Source organism: Adiantum capillus-veneris, chromosome 26 (genome assembly GCF_014529385.1).
Source record: "Adiantum capillus-veneris isolate H3 chromosome 26, ASM1452938v2, whole genome shotgun sequence".
NCBI lineage: Eukaryota > Viridiplantae > Streptophyta > Polypodiopsida > Polypodiales > Pteridaceae > Adiantum > Adiantum capillus-veneris.
Window position 1 is genome coordinate 23,538,628 of NC_140956.1, and position 18,371 is coordinate 23,556,998.

Below are 18,371 nucleotides of genomic sequence, written 5' to 3' on the forward strand. Positions count from 1 at the left end.
TCCCTTTTGAATCAGACACTCAAGCTCAATCCGTTTATTCCGAAGGCCATTAACGTTCAACGAAACCACGACAATCCCCTCCGGGGGGGTTGTCTTATTAGGCCTAACCATCCATGAGCGTTGATTATACGGGACTGACACCTTGGCATGCCATCTGGAGAGGCGGGATTCACAGTGCAAGCATTGGACGAGGTCGCTTGCGGCAAGCGGGGACTTCAAGATAACGTCGAATCGATCAAATACCTTTGAAACCCGTAAAATCAATGACTTGCCCACGATCGACTCAATCTGACGTTTGAAGGTAACGTTAGAGTAGGCCAACGCGTTCCAAACGCATACCTTACCCAAGCGGCCTGCTGATACCAGACGTCCAAGGGACCTAACGCGGATCACCTCCTTAGCGCGATCCATCCTCCGGACAGATGGAGCGTCACTCGTCCCTCCGGGGGGAGGGGCGAGGCCTTGCGGCAGGGGACACTGCCTTGGGGACTGAGATGATAAGGGTGAGAGGGGACCTCTCGAAGGGTTGAGGGTAGCTCTCCGGGAGAAGAGGGGAGCTCCGAGGGGTGAGAGGGAGTCTCTCAGGGGGGTTGGGCCTTGGTTCGGATCACAAGGCCTCGACCGTCGAATCGTGCTGAAAACTTGAACGCTCATGAAAGCAGGAAAGCAGGAAAGATAGAGAGAGAGAGAGAGAGAGAGAGAGAGAGAGAGAGAGAGAGGATACGAGTAATAAGACGCTTGAAAGCTTGAGAGCAAAAGCGTTAATATATATGGTTGTAATTTTCATGGGGGGTCCCCTGAATACTCTCTCCCGCGGGGGATGGGAGAGAGACCCCTTGGCTCCAATCCCCCCGAGGTCAAAAGGGTTGGCACCACTAAGTTACGCCCTCCTCCCAAGCTTGGCCGGCCAGGGGGAGGTTTACACAACATACCCCACTCCCGCACATCGGAAAGTGAGGTCTGGAGCTCACCATGGAGTGATTCCTTCTAATGTTTTTGTTTTTACAACATCCCCTTACGAGCGCACTCGCCGTAAGGGGGCCGCTTGGGACTCATTCTTTCACGGCTGGAAGAAGAGCCCCCCTGGTTTCGGCATGCTCCAAGGGTCCTAGAAGTTCAAAGTTCCGGAGAAAGGACGCCACCCCACCAACGCCCGTGCATGAAGGTTCATCCTCACCATATTCGAAGAGACATGCCGCGATTCCCGATCAGGTCTTTACTGCAGGCCAGCACCCCCTCTACTCTCATCCCCTAGTTGGTCCAGTTGCAGGCCGAGGCCGAGTCCCAGGTACAGGTGACTCGCAAGGAATGGGTGCGTTGCGAAAAAGGGACAGGTGCAGGGTTCCCAAAGGCTCACCTACACCCCGTCACCCGTTTCGCAACTCACCCCATAGGGGGTGCATTGCGAAGAAGGGACAGGTGCAGGGATCCGAGAGGTTCACAGACACTCGTCACCCGTTTCGTGACTCACCCCCTTTGCCACAAAAGTTGTCCGTTCGGAGGAGGGTGATATTGACGACAACTCGAGGGAGGGCAAGTTGTAGAAGCGGGTTCCATTTCACTCCCCACCCACCTTCTCAAGCGACCGCCACCAACCCTTGGTTTGGGTGAGCTCTTCATACAACCTGACGCGGAATTACGGCCAGACATTACCTTCCCCCTGTGGGTCCTCACAAAGTTAACTCCCCAAGGTTTTCCCTCAAGTTACGACATGAGTTCCATTAGTTCCACCCCGCACGTTACGTAGAGGAGCGCCAGCCCACCAACCTCCGTGCATGAAAGGTTCATCTTCACCACATTCGAAGAGACATGCTGCGACTCCCGATCAGGTCTTGACGCAGGCCAGCACCCCCTCTACTCTCATCCCCTAGTTGGTCCAGTTGCAAGACGAGGCCGAGTCCCGGGTACAAGTGACTCGCAAGGAATGGGTGCGTCACGAAAAAGGGACAGGTGCAGAGTTTCCAAAGGCTCATCAACAGCCGTCACCCGTTTCGCAACTCACCCCTTAAGAGGGGGTGCATTGCGAAAAAGGGACAGGTGCAGGGATCCGAGAGGTTCACAGACACTTGTCACCCGTTTCGCGACTCACCCCCTTTGCCACAAAAGTTGTCCGTTCGGAGGAGGGTGATATTGACGACAACTCGAGGGAGAGCAAGTTCTAGAAGCGGGTTCCATTTTCCTCCCCACCCACCTTCTCAAGCGACCGTCACCACCCTTTTGGTTCCGGTGAGCCTTTCATACAATTTGATGCGGAATTACGGCCGGACACTACCTCCTCCCACTTGGTATGGTTCTTAGTGGTCTCACCCCCCCTCGGGGTTATCCCTTCAAGGCCTGACTTGATTAATGCGGGACAATGGTGGACAACTTTATTGCTTCAAGGGCAAGCTCCGTCCACATGGATTTACTTCAAGCAAATTTTTACAGCAGCATGGTTATCTGATGATTTTGAAGCAGATGTCATGACAGAATGGCACCAGCTTAATGCTGCCACTTGCAGAAATCTGGATGACTACAATCGGAAGTTTTGGAAAGCTCTACTTCCAGTAACTTCCTATAGGTTTGTGCCATTGACAGAACAGATTGAAAAATATTGTTGTGGCCTACCTAAAGGATTGAGAAAGTACTGTACGAAGACAAAAGTCACTACTTTGACGCAGCTCATTGAGGTAGCAAACACTGGTAATGGTTTGCTCAAGGGAGAAGATTGTGAATTTAACACTGGCGTCAAGGCAGGATCAGGCAAGAAAAATTCAGCCAAGAGGCACGTTCCCAATGAGGCTCCTAAAGGGACTCAGGAGTCCGCCAACGCAGGGAAAGATAAAGCTACGGCTGAATCAGAAAAGGGACCAGCAAAGAAATGGAAAAGACATTTTCCTCGCAAGTCAGAAGAGCAAAAGAAGGTCCTGAGGACAAAGAACAAATGCTTTATATGTGAGCAGCCTGGCCACATTGCTTACAATTGTCCTACAAAGAAAAGGCCAGCTGATTCTGAAGACAAGGAGGACACGAAAGGAAAGAAGCCCATGGCTGGTCTAGTGCCAGATATGGTGGGCGATAAGCCAAATTCAGATGCAAGTGAGCTTTGAAGTTTGCAGAGCATGGGGAAAGGTCAGGGATCAAACAGTGCTTATCTTCTTTGATCCAGGTGCCAAAGCCAACTTCATTTCCCCAGAATTGGCTTCAAAGTTGGGAATCAGACCTGAAGAGATAGGGTATACAGCAGAGGCAGGTTTGGCATGTCCTGGCCATACACAGGCTGTGACACCCATCATTGGAAAGTTGAGCCTACATATCCAGTCCCATGTAGATGCTGAAGAATTTTACATCATGCCACTGGACGGATGTGATGTGTTGTTAGGTATTCCTTGGTTGTTTCGTGTACAAGGAATCATGGATGCCTACAACAAAAAGATCTCTGTACAGAGCAAGGGAAAGACTCACATTCTGGATGTAAAGCTTAAAGGGGAGTCTATTCCCATTGTATCAGCTTCTGCCATTACTTCTGTAGTGAAAAAGCATCTTTCTGCGTACTTGGTTTTTGCACGTGAAGTGTCAGATTGTGATGAATCAAATTTATATGTGCTAGATAAAGAAAGGTCAATGTTTTTACAACAGTATAGTGACTGTTTTTCCGATTCATTACCGTCTCAATTACCGCCAGAGAGACCCGAGGACCATGCGATAGATTTGGTGCCAGGCAGTAGCCCACCAAATAAGCCTCCGTACAGGGTTAGTGCGGCTCAGCAGAAAGAGATAACGGGCCAAGTACAAGAGCTGTTAAAAAAGGGGTTGATTCAGCCCAGTTCATCTCCATTCTGTTCTCCAGTGTTGTTGGTGTAGAAAAAGGATGGCTCATGGCGTATGTGCATCGACTACCGTGCACTGAACAAGAATACCATCAAGAATAGGTTCCCTATACCTAGAAATGATTATATTATGGACAAATTATAAGGAGCAGCTATGTTTAGCAAGATAGATCTAAAGAGTGGGTACCATCAGATCCGCATTAGATCAGAGGATGTGCACAAGACTGCTTTTGGAACGACGTTTGGCCTTGACGAATTTTTAGTGATGCCCTTTGGTCTCACAAATGCTCCTGCTACGTTGAATAGGATGATGGACAGAATTTTCCGTCCACACCAGCAGTTTGTTGGTACATTCTTTGATGACATGATAGTCTACTCAAAGAATGAAGAGGAGCATAGGCATCACTGGGCCATTGTGTTCAAAGAGTTACGCAGTCATAGGTTGCTCATCAATGCAAAGAAAAGTGAATTTTTTCTGGAGGAGATTCATTTTCTCGGACACATTGTCTCAAAGGATGGTGTCAGAATGGATCCTGCAAAAGTTGAAGCGATCAAGTCATGGCCAAATTTGAAGACGGTGCACGATGTCCGAAGTTTCTTGGGACTATGCTCCTATTACAGAAGGTTTATCCAAAATTTCGTCGAGATTGCTTCACCTTTACATGCTCTTCAAAAGAAGGCAGTCACCTTTAGATGGACACAGAAAGAGATTTCACCTTTTAATCTCTTAAAGGAAAAGATGACTTCAGATCCAGTCATCGTGTTGCCGGATCTTAGGAAGTCATTTGTGGTCCAATGTGATGCCTGTGGTAGTAGCATTGGTGCAGTGCTAATGCAAGATGGCAGGGTAGTAGCCTATGAGAGCAGAATTTTGCAAGGGCCAGAGATGACCATGCAGGTCTATGAGAAAGAGTTACTGGTTGTGATTCATGCGCTCTTAAGTTGGAAACACTACCTGCTAGGTGCAGATTTCGTTGTCCAAACGGACCATCAGACCTTGCGATACTTCTTGACACAAACAAAGTTATCTGAGAAGCATATGCGATGGGCAAATATTTTGTCCATGTTCCATTTTCAGATTGTGCATGTGGAAGGCAAGAAGAACGTTGTGGCTGATGCCTTGTCAAGGAAGCCACAAATTTCAGCTGTGTCAATTCATTATCATCATGAACTTGATGATATGAGAGAACAGTATGCAAATGATGAAGATTTTGCAAGGGTCTCCGAGCAGCTAATGGATGGACAACGTCATGAACACTATCTTCTCAAAGACGAATTCATGATGATGCATGGCAGATCGTGTGTCACAAAGCCATTGCGACGCAAAGTTATGGAAGAGAGTCATGTCCCACCGTATGCAGGGCATCGTGGTATTGATGCTACAGTTAAAGCGGTTGAGACATTCTTCTATTGGCCTACATTGAGAAGAGATGTGGATGCCTTTGTGCGAGAATGCCTAATATGCCAAAAGGTCAAGTTTGACAGGCAAAAGGCACCAGGGTTATTGCAACCACTACCTATTCCAGATAAAGCATGGGAAAGTATTGCTATGGATTTTATCTTTGATCTTCCGAGAACGCAGACAGGAAACGATGGTATTTGGACCATTATTTGCAGATTTAGCAAACAGGCTCATTTTATTCCTGTCAGGAAGAAGATAAAACCAGATCAGATGGCACGCTTGTTTATGAGCAATATTTTCAAGTATCATGGCATGCCACAGTCGATTGTTAGCGATCGTGATCCACGCATGACAAATTTGTTCTGGAGAGGCTTGTTTGAGAATATGGACACCACGCTCAAATTCTCTTCGTCATTTCATCCTCAAACAGATGGGCAGTCAGAAGAGGCAAATTCTACTGTCCTAGATCTGCTGAAGTGCTATGTGTCAAAGCATAAAGGAAAGTGGGAGCAGTATTTGCCATTGGTGGAGTATGCATACAATAATACAATGCATTCATCAAATGGCAAGGCACCCTTTGAGATAGTTGAAGGTGGCAAGAAAGTTCCTCCCATACTGCATACCAAGGACAAGATATTTGAAGCAGATAAGTATGTTCAGGACATGGATGAAATGTACAAGAAGGTCAAAGTGGCCTTAGAAAAGACTCAGGCAAAGCAAAAGAAAGCAGCTGATCGTCACCGTCGTGAAGTGGTATATTCACTTGGTGATTGGGTGCTTTTACGCTTTGAAAAGGCAAGGTTAAAGAAGATGAAGGGCAAGGAAAGACTGTTTCCAAAGCTCAGCATGCGTTACTATGGGCCTTTTCAAGTGTGCGACATAATCAGTGATGTTGCATATAGGCTGAAATTGCCTGACAGTTGGAAGATTCACAATGCGTTTCATATGAGTCTTCTCAAACCCTATGTAGGTGATGTGCCAAAAGATATGCCAGCTGAAGATCAGCCGGAAGTCGAGGAACTTGACGAGATCTTGGTCCCTGAACAGATTTTGGCACACAAAGAAAGGAAAGTGAAAGGCAAGGTTGCAAGGCGTTACTTGGTAAAGTTCAGAAACTATCCACCAATGGATGCTAAGTGGATGGAAGAAGGTGAACTTGCAGAGTCACCAACTGTGTTATCACTTTACCTTGAAGCCTTCGATTTGCAACCTACCTTGACCCCTTGAGTTTCAAAGCTACATGGATTGTCAGTGTGACAATGGCTTCTGAAACAAATGATGTACATGGTATTTAAAGTGAGCTCAAATGAAATACCTGTTACATGAATGTTAGAGCTGTACAGATTGTCAGTTTGGCAATTGCTCTTATGGAATGTCCAAAAGTTTGGTTAGTGCTATAGAAGTGAGTATTTCTTGTCAGTTTGTCAAGAATACAGTAATTGCTTCTATGAAAGAGTACATGTGTAACTGCATTCTTAAACTGTCAGTTTGGGTATGCTTGAAAGTGTTACGGGATCCAACGTGTACTATAAGACAGTGGCAAAATGTGCAGCTACCATTTTGTCATTGGAAAGTTAGTGACTCAAAGCAATGGCACAGTGCGAAGCTACCACTATGTCATTGGGACAGGGTTCACACGCAAGCAATACATGAGTCGACGAGGTGTTGAATACACCAGGGTTGACAATGAGCATGTATGTGTCGTACATGTGTCGACAGGTGTTGAATACATCAGTGTTGACTAGGAGCATGAACGACATAGATGCAAACGAGGACGTTTGAGATTTCAAGAGGGGGGTATGTCATCAGTGTGTGACTACTATCTATCCTTTTTGTTGATTTCTTTCTTATTATCTATTTACTTTCACTTTTTGGAAATACCCCTCGGGAAATCTAACTTCCCTGCATTGCATAGCTAGTGTGGAACTGTCCAGAGGGAGTCCAGGCCTGAGGGCAAAAGAGCACTAAGGTTGGACAAGGACTATGGTTAGCCAAAGTGGGGTCATTGACTAGCCAAAGTGGAATCCTTTGCTACAGAGGCTACATTTCAGTTCTGGATGTGGCCGCAGTGTACAAAGAGGGTCGGATGACCTAGAAAGATACAATGGCAGCATCTCCTAAAATTTAGGGAACTGCTATTTTGGGACCTGAAAATGTGTTGGCGTCATTACCTCCGGAATGACAAGGGGAACATTTTCTTACTTTGCCGTGAAATCAACTGGGCAACCGGTTGGGAGATTTTTAGGCGGCAACCCCGAAACGGGAAAATGCTTGTAAATGTGCCAAGTGGCACCTCCTGGTGCACTTTCCTCATGCAACAACAAGTGGCGCTGAATTTTAAGCTGGAAGAGGCTCATTTTCAGTTTTGTCACAGGTTAAAAGCTATGGAGTGCTTGCTTTCCCTCCCATGTACAGTGCGGTGCCAGGAGTGATGCCCTACACGCTACGCACTACCCTCTCTCTCCTCTATGGCAGTATGTTATGCCCCACTAGTGGGCTTTTCATTTGACCAATGCACAGTTGTGTGGGTTCATGCGCGATTGCCGAGGCAAGAGCCTCTTGCACAGGTACTGGATTAGCTAGCGGCTAATCCCCCGCAGGTACAGGTGAATTCAGAGAGGTTTCACGCCAAAAATCTCGTCCGATTCAAAGGGCAAGTAGCCCTACAGGTGCGGGAGCTCGAGGACTTGCTACGGATGCGACCGGCACTTTTTCTTCGCTGCTTTTTAAGGCAGATTTGCACTTGCTGAAAACGCTGCAAGGGCTGATGTATCAAGCTGGAAAAATGCTGGTTATGCAGGCATATCCATGCTGAAAAACGTTGGTGTGAAACGGGTCCTGAAGCTGAACAAAAACGTTGGAAGGATCTGACTTGCTGGCGTTTTTTGAATGGGCTGAACTGGCTGCCTTGGTGCTAATGGAAAAACGCCAAGATCTGGTGGGTGCTGGCGATGGTTACTGGGAATGGCACGCCAGGATCTGCTAGAAGAGAAAACGCCAAGGGGATGGGAGAATGGCAAGGATCTACTGCTGGGTGCGGGGGGGGGGGGGGGGGGGGGGTACTGCTGAGAAGTTGCCTGTTGAGCGGGAAGCTCCTACTGCCTCTTCTGCCAGAAAGTGTGAACTTTGGTTTGCTTATATGTTAACTTAGCAAAATTGCCCTACCTACTTTTGTAGGAAAGTCACTTAAAAATAATAAGTGAAAATCCCAATAAATAGGAAAATGGGCTAAATGCACTCGAAAATTCCCCTAACTGATTCTAATGGATTCTGATGGGAATTCCGATGATCATGCTGTGTGCAACCGGAGGATATGCATCTATGCTAAGTGACTGGGCATGCACGGTCTACGAATAGACTCACAAAAGAGCCAGATCACTGCTAATCTAGACTTGACTGAACTGACTGAACCCTGCTGTGGTATAGCTTGTCCACGGACACATAGGGTTGGGATGTGTCACGTGACATCCCCTCCTTTTCAAAGTGAGGTACTGGTATCGAACTGTATGGCGTCGAGGGAGATCGCCAACGGCATCCGGAATCCTGGAAGGGACACTTCGCCGGCCCACTCTAATGTGTGGGTCGTGCGGTACTTGAACTTCATAAAAGTCTGCAACGCTTGCTTCTTTGGGCCGCGCCGAAAGCGACACAAACTCTTCTGAATCTCCTTTCTTGCTTCAACTTCGTCTAGAGTCCTGCTTCTTTCGTCTTCAAGAATCTCCATGGCTGAAAATTCCTGAAACCATCTCCAACACAAAACCATGAACATATCCATTCCATGGAAAGTGAAGGAAAAAAATCGTGTCGGCTCTAAAGACTCTGTATGCAATGTAGATGAACATAGAGACGGAGTGACAACCCGTTCATCAAACACATGCAAACAATGAGGTCGAATCTTTTCTTTTTGATCGAAATCAATCAACTGTGGCAAATCACAATGGAAATGCCCATGCTTGGTGCTCATACAATCATGTGCTCTTTCGGAAACTGTGGCATGCCAAGGAAGAGACATGGAATGTGACTTCTTGTCATACAAACTTTTCAGCTTTTCACGAAAAATCCGCATACATTCGTGCTCATCCATGAGAGAAACGTGCTCAACATACAATATGTCATGCCTAGGAAAAGGGATCACATAAAGATGTTGACTAAAATACAGGAAACCTTCACGAATGAAACACTCGAACAATGCGTGCGTACCAATCATGCGAACACATAATACTTCCTGTGAGGATTCTTTGGACCAAGGCTCAAGAGCCAAGATCGGTTCTTTGGGATCTAACGAATCTTCTGGTGGGGGATCTGTGGACTTCGACTCGGAAGCCAACATCGATTCTTGGTGATTGATCGAATCTACAACGAGGTTAGCTGTGCTAGAAAAAGCATCAACTAACACACCATCCTTGTGAACAATCACATCATCTTCATGCAATTCATCATGCTTGTCTTTTTCATCCAAATCATCATGCAAATCATTATCCATCAAATCATCATGCTTCTCATAATCATGCAAATCCTGTGTATCATGTTGTGGAGAAAAAGAGATTGAGAGAATCTCCTTATCCCGAATCCTTTCAACCTTGCCCTACATATTAGCAATGAGAGATGGAGAAGGAACAATGTCCTCTCCATGAAAGACAGTAGGAGAATCACTTTTGGCATTGAGAGTTAAAGTCCTAGCCTCCCAATCATCGAGAGGGTTTATTTCACGAAACCATTTCATGGCTAAAATCGTATCACATCCTGAGAGAGGAGAAACAACAAATCTTCTAGTGAAGGCAGTCTGTTGAATTGCAAACAACACATCACGACACTCCTTCGTGATGAGAGCGTCCATACCAGGACGAAAGCCATAGACCTCTATAGGAGATCTCGGACTAACTTTGAGGCGGGCTCTCTCAACAAGAGAGGAGCTGATCACATCATGCATACTACCTGGGTCAAACAATATGACAAAATGGTGCCCCGACGTACGACCATAAGATTTAATGAGAGAATCATCAATGGGAGGGTCTTGAGAAACTGTGGGCACAATCGTGTTATCATTTATTGCATTGACAGATGTAGTGGGTGTTGTGGGTTCTTTAGATTCATTCGATTCAAGCTTAGGACATGTTCGTTTTATGTGACCCTTAATGTGACAATGAAAACAACGACCTTCTTTAGAATACATGCTTTGTTCTTCCGAAGTGATGTAACCTCCTACAATTCCTTGTGCTACCTTTTCATCTAGAGTAAGCTTAGGTTTAGCAATTGTGTTAGCCTTACCCTAAGATTCATTGGAAGAATTTTTAGATGAGATACTGTTGGAAGATTGATTCGAACAGTTATCATTCTTACCGTTCTTACCGTTCTTATCATTCTGCGGGTTCTGAAAAGTCTGCGAGGTACTTGTGGAAGTCTTGTTCTCCTTAGGCTTTCCTTTGTTGTGCTTCATCTCGTGGGCGAGAGCAATTGCTACCGCTTTATTGAGATCGATTGGATCGAGTACCTCGACATCATACTTGATATACTCGTCCAATCCGTAAAGAAATGCCTCCTTGCGCTTCGCATCCGATTTGCGTAATTGAGTGCCGAGCTGCAAAACCCGATTAGAGAAAGACATAACCGACGTACCGTTTTACTTGAGAGCTCGCCAATCGTCCTTTAGTCGTGCAAGGTACTGAGGTGGCATAAACCGCGCCTTGAGCTTGTCTTGGAAATCAGCCCAACTAAAAGAGAGGGGCGTGAGATCGTCAGCTGCCTCTAGGTGTGCGGCTAGCTGTGCCTCTTGCCAAGCTTGATACCAATTTATGACATCACCGGCAAGGTACATAACTACCGTCAAAACTTTGCTATTGCCTGTTTTCTTAGTTGTCGCAAAATAAGCATTAAATTGATGCAACCAAGAATGAATAACAATAGCATCCATCTTATCGTCATACTTACTGAAAGTCAACTTCTCTGTGACTGGATTGTGTGAATCCGCCTCGTGGCTTGCGCCACTTGACGAACTCCCACGAATGGGTGATTCGGTCTTCGAGGCTAGGACTTGGGAAATAAACTCTTGTTGAAGAATCTCCCTTTGAGCTTCTCGCTCGACGTCCCTTTCTGCTTTGCGTTCTTTGCGTTCAATGCGCTCGCGTTCGAGGGCAAGTCGCTGGTCTTCTTGTCTTGCGGCAATTGCAATGCGCTCACGTTCCTGAGCAAGGCGCTCACGTTGTGCAGCGCCTTGTTGTGCAGCAAGTTGTGCAGCAAGTTTGTCGTTTTGTTTTTCGCGCTCGCGGTCCTTGGCTTCTTGTGCACTTGCCGCTTGTTCATCTGCTTTGCTTGCAAGTTGTTCCAAGGCAACTCGATTCGTTTCTTGTTGTCGTGTCATCATGTCCAACATTGACTTGACCATCATCTCCATAGGAGTGAGGACAACTCGTGGCGTAGATGGCGAAGGGGGAGGTTCGGAAAGATCTCCTGGTGGGAAAAATCCTTCGTCACCTCTCTCATGCTCATCACCTAAATGCGAAGTATCCATGCCGCTTCGGGTGACGACCATGCACTAGGATCTTTGGTTCTTAAGTTCACGAGGAACTTGGGTCTTGAGGTCTTGAGGTTCTTGAGGGTTTCTTTCACTTGCAAATCGCGTTGGAGAAGGATCTTCTCTTCACCCGAGTTCTACCCTTTTCTGCGAGCGCACCCCTTGGCGGCCTTGCGCTCACACCAAGGTTGGCTTTTCCCACCTCAAGTCGATTGGCCGGCCGCTAAGTGCACGGTCCGCTCTCAATGAGTGAAAAGAGATACAACGGGAGGCTGGACAAGCCCTTCTTTTTTGGGATTCCTGTCACTCTTCAACAAAACACAATTAGGAATCGCCACGCCCAAGTAAACTTGGGTTCGTGCGACCGCAACAAGCAAAAAAAATTCTTGTGGTTCTTGTGGTTCTCCTTGAGTAATGCAGAACACTTCCAAAGCTCTGATACCAATGTTAGGTGTAGCGGAATGAATGTTGTATTTTCTCAAAATTAGTGATCTTTATTGCTCAAGGTTCCTTTTAGTTCTTTAGGGAAAGAGAGAGCTTTCCGTCTGTAGAGTGTTGTGGTCACGAACAAAGTGAGTGGATTGTCCGTGCAAGTGAATGAGACTGAGAGAAGGAGAGAGAAGAGATACGACACCCGAGAGGTTGTAAAACCCTCCTCCGAAGGCCCCACTCTCGTCGGCGAGAGTGGTCTACTTGATTGTACAAATGCGTACAATGCAAATGCAATGGACTGATGCAATGAGACCATGCCGATGACGACGACGGTGATGACGACGGCGACTTGGGCTGAAATCTGGGCTCTTCTTGATGCTGATTTCTTGGACTGTTCAAGGCTGAAAATGACTGTTTTCTTGCATGTTTAAGGGGCTGATTTTGAAGGCTTTGTCGGGGATCTTGCTGAAGACACAAAACACTGATCTGCTGTATTTTCTTGGCTGCGTTTTAAGGCAGATTTGCACCTGCTGAAAACGCTGCAAGGGCTGATGTATCAAGCTGGAAAAACGCTGGTTATGCAGGCATATCCATGCTGAAAAACGCTGGTGTGAAACAGGTTCTAAAGCTGAACAAAAACGATGGAAGGATCTGACTTGCTGGCATTTTTTGAATGGGCTGAACTGGCTGCCTTGGTGCTAATGGAAAAACGCCAAGATCTCGTGGGTGCTGGCGATGGTTACTGGGAATGGCACGCCAGGATCTGCTAGAAGAGAAAACGCCAAGGGGATGGGAGAATGGCGAGGATCTACTGCTGGAGGGGGTACTGCTGAGAAGTTGCCTGTTGAGCGGGAAGCTCCTGCTGCCTCTTCTGCCAGAAAGTGTGAACTTTGGTTTGCTTATATCTTAACTTAGCAAAATTGCCCTACCTAGTTTTGTAGGAAAGTCACTTAAAAATAATAAGTGAAAATCCCAATTAATAGGAAAATGGGCTAAATGCACTGGAAAATTCCTCTAACTGATTCTAATGGATTCTGATAGGAATTCCGATGATCATGGTGTGTGCAACCGGAGGATATGCATCTATGCTAAGTGACTGGGCATGCACGGTCTACGAATAGACTCACAAAAGTGCCAGATCACTGCTAATCTAGACTTGATTGAACTGACCGAACCCTGTTGTGGTATAGCTTGTCCACGGACACATAGGGTTGGGATGTGTCACGTGACAAGTTCTTTCCTTGAATGATACAGAACACTGCCAAAGCTCTGATACCAATGTTAGGTGCAGCGGAATGATTGTTTGCGCTTTGCTCAAGATGAGTGCTCGGAACTGTGCTCAAGGTTCCTTTTGTTCTTATGGAAGGTAGAGCCTTCCGTTCTTACTGAGAGAATGCTATGATCACAAACAAAGTGAATGGACATTGTGCATGCAAGTGTATGAGACTGAGAGATAGAGAGAGAAGAGAGAGAAGAGAGATACAACACCAGAGACGTTGTAAAACCCTCCTCCGAAGGCCCCACTCTCGTACTTATGATTGCACAATCTGGTACAAACGGTATGCATGAGATTGATGCAAGTCTAGGCTATGTCTGCGATGACGACAATGATGACGACGACGACACTAGGGCTGAAATTTGCAATCTTTTATCTGTTGTCTAAAAACGTTATGGGCTGAAATTTGGCTTGCTTGAAAACGCTTGGGAAAACGCTGGTTCCTGCCGTCTCTAAGGCTGAAAAACTGCATCTACTGTAGGGCTGATAACCGACGATCTTTGGGCTGAATCTGCTACTCTTTTAGGGTTGAATTTGCAGGTTTTCTTATGGCTGAAAATCGCTGCATGCTGAAAAACGCCAGCCAGAAAGGGAGGCGATCTGTGGCTCTGGAAAACGCTAGGGACGAGAGGTGGTCTTGCTTGGAGGGAAAATCCACCAAGGTCTTGCTTGAGAAGTTACCTGTTGAGCTTGGCTCATGTTGCCTCTTCTGCCATCTGCCATTTAGTGCTAACTTGGGTTTGCTTATATACAAACTTAGCAAAATTCCCCTAGCTGCTTTTGTTGGAAAGTTACTTAAATTAATAAGTGAAAAATGTCAAAAAATAGGAAAAATAGGCTAAATGCACTGGAAAATTCCCATGAAGGATTCTGATGGATTCTGATGGGAATGCTTATGATCATGCTGTGTGCAACTAGAGGATATGCATCTACACTAAGTGACTGGGCATGCACGGTCTACGAATAGACTCACAAAAGTGCCAATTACTTCTAATCTGGACTGACTGGACTGACTGAACCCTGATCATGTTGTAGATTGTCCACGGACACATAGGGTTGGATGTGTCACGTGACACGAAGTGTGCCCTGAAACACTTTCAACCAAGAAAAATGAAAAACGTTGTGCATTGACCATGAGTTAGGCAACTGCAATTTCATCGAAACCTCGTTTATCTTTTTAATGACTGGAAATGGACCATACATTCTAAAAGACAACTTTAAACACTTCTTTCTCCAACTTGCTTAAGACGTTGCTTCATGATTCTTAAATACACCCAATCCCCTTGATCGAAACATCTTGATGATGCTTATATTAGCCTGTCGTGAATAAGATTCCTGAGCCTTGCTTAGCCGAAGCTTCACACTCTCAAAAATCTCATCCAATGACTGACTTTCAGCATTGACATCAGGCATTTGACTGACAAAGCGAGTCAAAAGCAACTTGAACAAACGGCCAAAAGCTGTTCGACCAATGGCGGAGGAAAAAGTCATTCAAAATAGCCTGAACCAATGGGAGATAGAGCTCCCAACGAGACTATTGATCATGCATATATGACTTTAAAACATCAAAAGCAAATTGATTGTAAATCTGTCTGACCATCTGACTGAGGATGAAAAGCCAATGAAAAATTTAACTTAGTGCCAAAATTTTCATAGAGCGCGCGCCAAAAATTTGGACGTGAACTTCACATCCCTATCTGAAACAATCAATTTTGGCAAACCACAGAGGGGGTACCAACGCTTTATGAACAACGGTGCCACATCTTGTGCAATGACTGTGGCCTTACAAGGAATCAACATGCAAAACTTGTTGAAACGATCAACAATTGTCAAACATTGAGTGTTCCTTGAATGCAAATATCTTGCAAAGGTCCATCGGGAATAGGCAGCGGAAGCAAGAGGCCTTGCTCCTTACCCCGAGGAGCTTTTAACTTTTGACATATAGTACACGGTGTGACATAACGAAACACATCTTTTCGCATTTTAAGCCAATAAAAGAATCTTTCTATTTTTTTCCAAAGTGATGTTCATTCCCCTGTGCCCACCCGTGAGTCATGTGCATCATGCAATATGGTTGGCCTGAGAGAGAGCAACACATATAGACGTTGACGAAAATAGAACAAACCATCACGAATGAGATAGTTGCTTCGCCCTTGGGAAGCAAGAGCCTGCAACCATTGCTTACCAAACTCGGAATCCGCATACTGGTTCTTCATAATACTGTCGAAAAACGCAACTTGAATAGAAACTGTGGATCTTGACTCAAGAGCCAAAATCTGTGCTTTACGACTCAACGCATCTGCAACAGGGTTAGCTTTTCCAGGCACATACTCAATCAAACCTCCAAATTGCTCAAAAAATTGTGACCACCGTGCTTGGCGATCACTCCAATGTGCACTAGGCATAGACTGGAATCACTTAAGGACTTGGTGATCTGTGCGAACTGTGAACTCTCTACCATAAAGAAAAGCTTCCAATGCTTAAGAAAGTGAATGACAGACAAAAGTTCTTTATCATAAACTAAGTAGTTCTTTTCTGCACTATTGAGCTTCCGGCTAAGGAAAGCTACTGGACCGCCATGTTGTTGAAGCACAACGCCTATAGCAACATTGCTCGCATCCATCCATACCTCAAAGGGGTCATCCCAAGAGGCAAGGATGAGACACGGCGCTTCTGTTCACCGCAACCTTGAGAGCTGCAAAAGCCTTAATGGCTGCCTCGAGTAAATCTACACGCTGACGACGAGTCTTTACCCCTTTCAAAACATCAGTCATAGGTGCGGCAATGCGTGCAAAATTCTCTATGTGCGAACTATATGCTTGACATAAACCAAGAAAAGAACGCACATCATATGCAGTCTTGGGCAAAATCCCAATTACGTACATGTTCCACCTTTGCGGGGTCTAGCTTGACGGCTTCTACAGAAATGATATAACCCAGATAAGTAACTTCAATGAGGAAAAACTCAAATTTCTTAGCTGCAATGTACAACTGACACTCATCCAAACGGGTTAGTACCCTTTCGACATCCTTTTCATGTTGTTCCCACGATGTAGAAAAAATGAGAATATCATCCAGAAAGATGAACACACATTCACCAACCATATCGCCGAAACGGCCTATTTAAGACGATTAAATGTACCCACGACACCTGTCAATCCAAAAGGCATAACAACATACTCCCATTGCCCTCGCTCCATGTGAAAAGCGGTTTTGAAGATGTCGCCTTTGAATACCCATACCTGATGGTATCTACTCTTGAGATCGACCTTACTGAAAACCTTTGTCCCATTGAGCCTATCAAGGATATACTCAATGCACCATCTTTCTTGCGGACAAACAAAATAGGAGCAACAAAAGGACTTAAACTCGGACGTATGAATCCTCTAGCCACCAACTCCGTGAGTTGCCGCTCTAACTCTTCCTCCTGTGTCTTGTTCAAACGGTAGGAAGCCTTACTGACGGGCTGTGCCCCCTCCGTAAGCTCGATGCGATGGTCCTCCGGCCGCTCGGGTGGGAGACGGGATGGAAGATCATCCTGCAAAAAGAGATGCTTAAACTTGAACAAAGCTGAATACATATCTGGAGCCTGAATGCTCTGGGTAACTGGAGCAGCATAGATGAATGCCGCTTGTGCTCCTCGTTGTAATTCACGCTTTACTTGCATATGAGAAATGAGAGGCAAAGAATGCAGACCCTCCTCAACACCAACGTCACCATGAAACATGTTTTGACAGGTCAGGATAGGTGAAACGTTTCGAGCCTTGAAACGTTTCACTCACCAAGTGAAACACAAGCCGTTTCACTAACAACAAGTTACCATACTTTTTGTTTCAAAGTCGCTAAACGCACGTTTCGGTCTCACGTTTCACTCTGCTCTCATTTTGGACTGAAGCGTTTCGTGGTGAAACGCCGCGTTTCAGGGTGAAACGTTTCGGCCTTGAAACGTTTCGCGATTACGCTACTCAACACATATGACCATAGGAGAGTCACTCTTGGCATTTAATGTGAGTGTTGTCCTCTGTCATGACGTGGCGGACAGCAGAAACCCTAAAATTCTTACAAATCCTAATTTTTGCAAAAAGCCCTAATTTTTGAAAATCGCGGAGGCTAAAAGAAAAAAAAACTTTTTTTTTTTTTAAATGATGAGCAACGCGAATCTTGCTTTTTCTCCACGCCATGAGAAAGAGAGAGAACTTGCTTTTTTTTTTTTTTTAAGACTCTCTAAGAGAGAGAGAGAACTGATGCTTTTTTATTTTTAAAAGCTTTTGGGGCTCTACTTTTGGGCATCCCTTGTAACCTTTAAATTAGTGGTGAGGGTCTCACTTCTCAGAGCATCTGGACGCAGAGTCTGAGAGTGAAACCCTAGCCACTCTCTTGTACTTTGAACTGATTAATATAAACAGAAATACCGAAAGGGGCGCCACTCTCTGGGGCCAATATCTCTAGGCACGGAACTCCGCTGGGCCGGTGCAAATCTATTGTGATCTGTGAATTGTTTTGAAGTGGTTATTTGGTGCTGTCGCGATTGATTTTTGACTTGGAGTATCCAAGTCTGTTACAGTGGTATCAGAGCACAGCCGATTTCTCTTCTACGGGAAATCCAATCCTCGAAATTTTTTTCCGCGGCACCTATGGCTTCAGGCAATGATCAGTCGACTCCCTCTGCATCTGGAGATGCGGGTTGGGATCACAACGAAGATTCAGACAAAGAGTGTGGCCCGCCTCGGCCTACTCACGCGGAGCAAAGAGAGATGGAGCGTCGTCAATTGATTGGCGATGCAACAAAGATGATGCTCAATTTTGCCAAGGACCCGAAGATGGCAAAATATATGAACCAGACCTCTTTGGAAGAGGTACAGATGGAGTGGCAAAGAACCACAACACCACTCCCGAAACCCGCTCTCAAAAAACCTTCTGCCTCCAAGAAATATACGGAGA

General features: G+C 45.7%; 1 protein-coding gene across 1 annotated transcript in view; it reads right to left on the reverse strand.

Moving 5' to 3' along the window:
- The window catches only part of PAG1 (20S proteasome alpha subunit G1), a 95,565-nt gene that overhangs the window by 55,270 nt on the left and 21,924 nt on the right, over window positions 1-18,371 (reverse strand). The gene's annotated exons all lie outside the window — the stretch shown is intronic.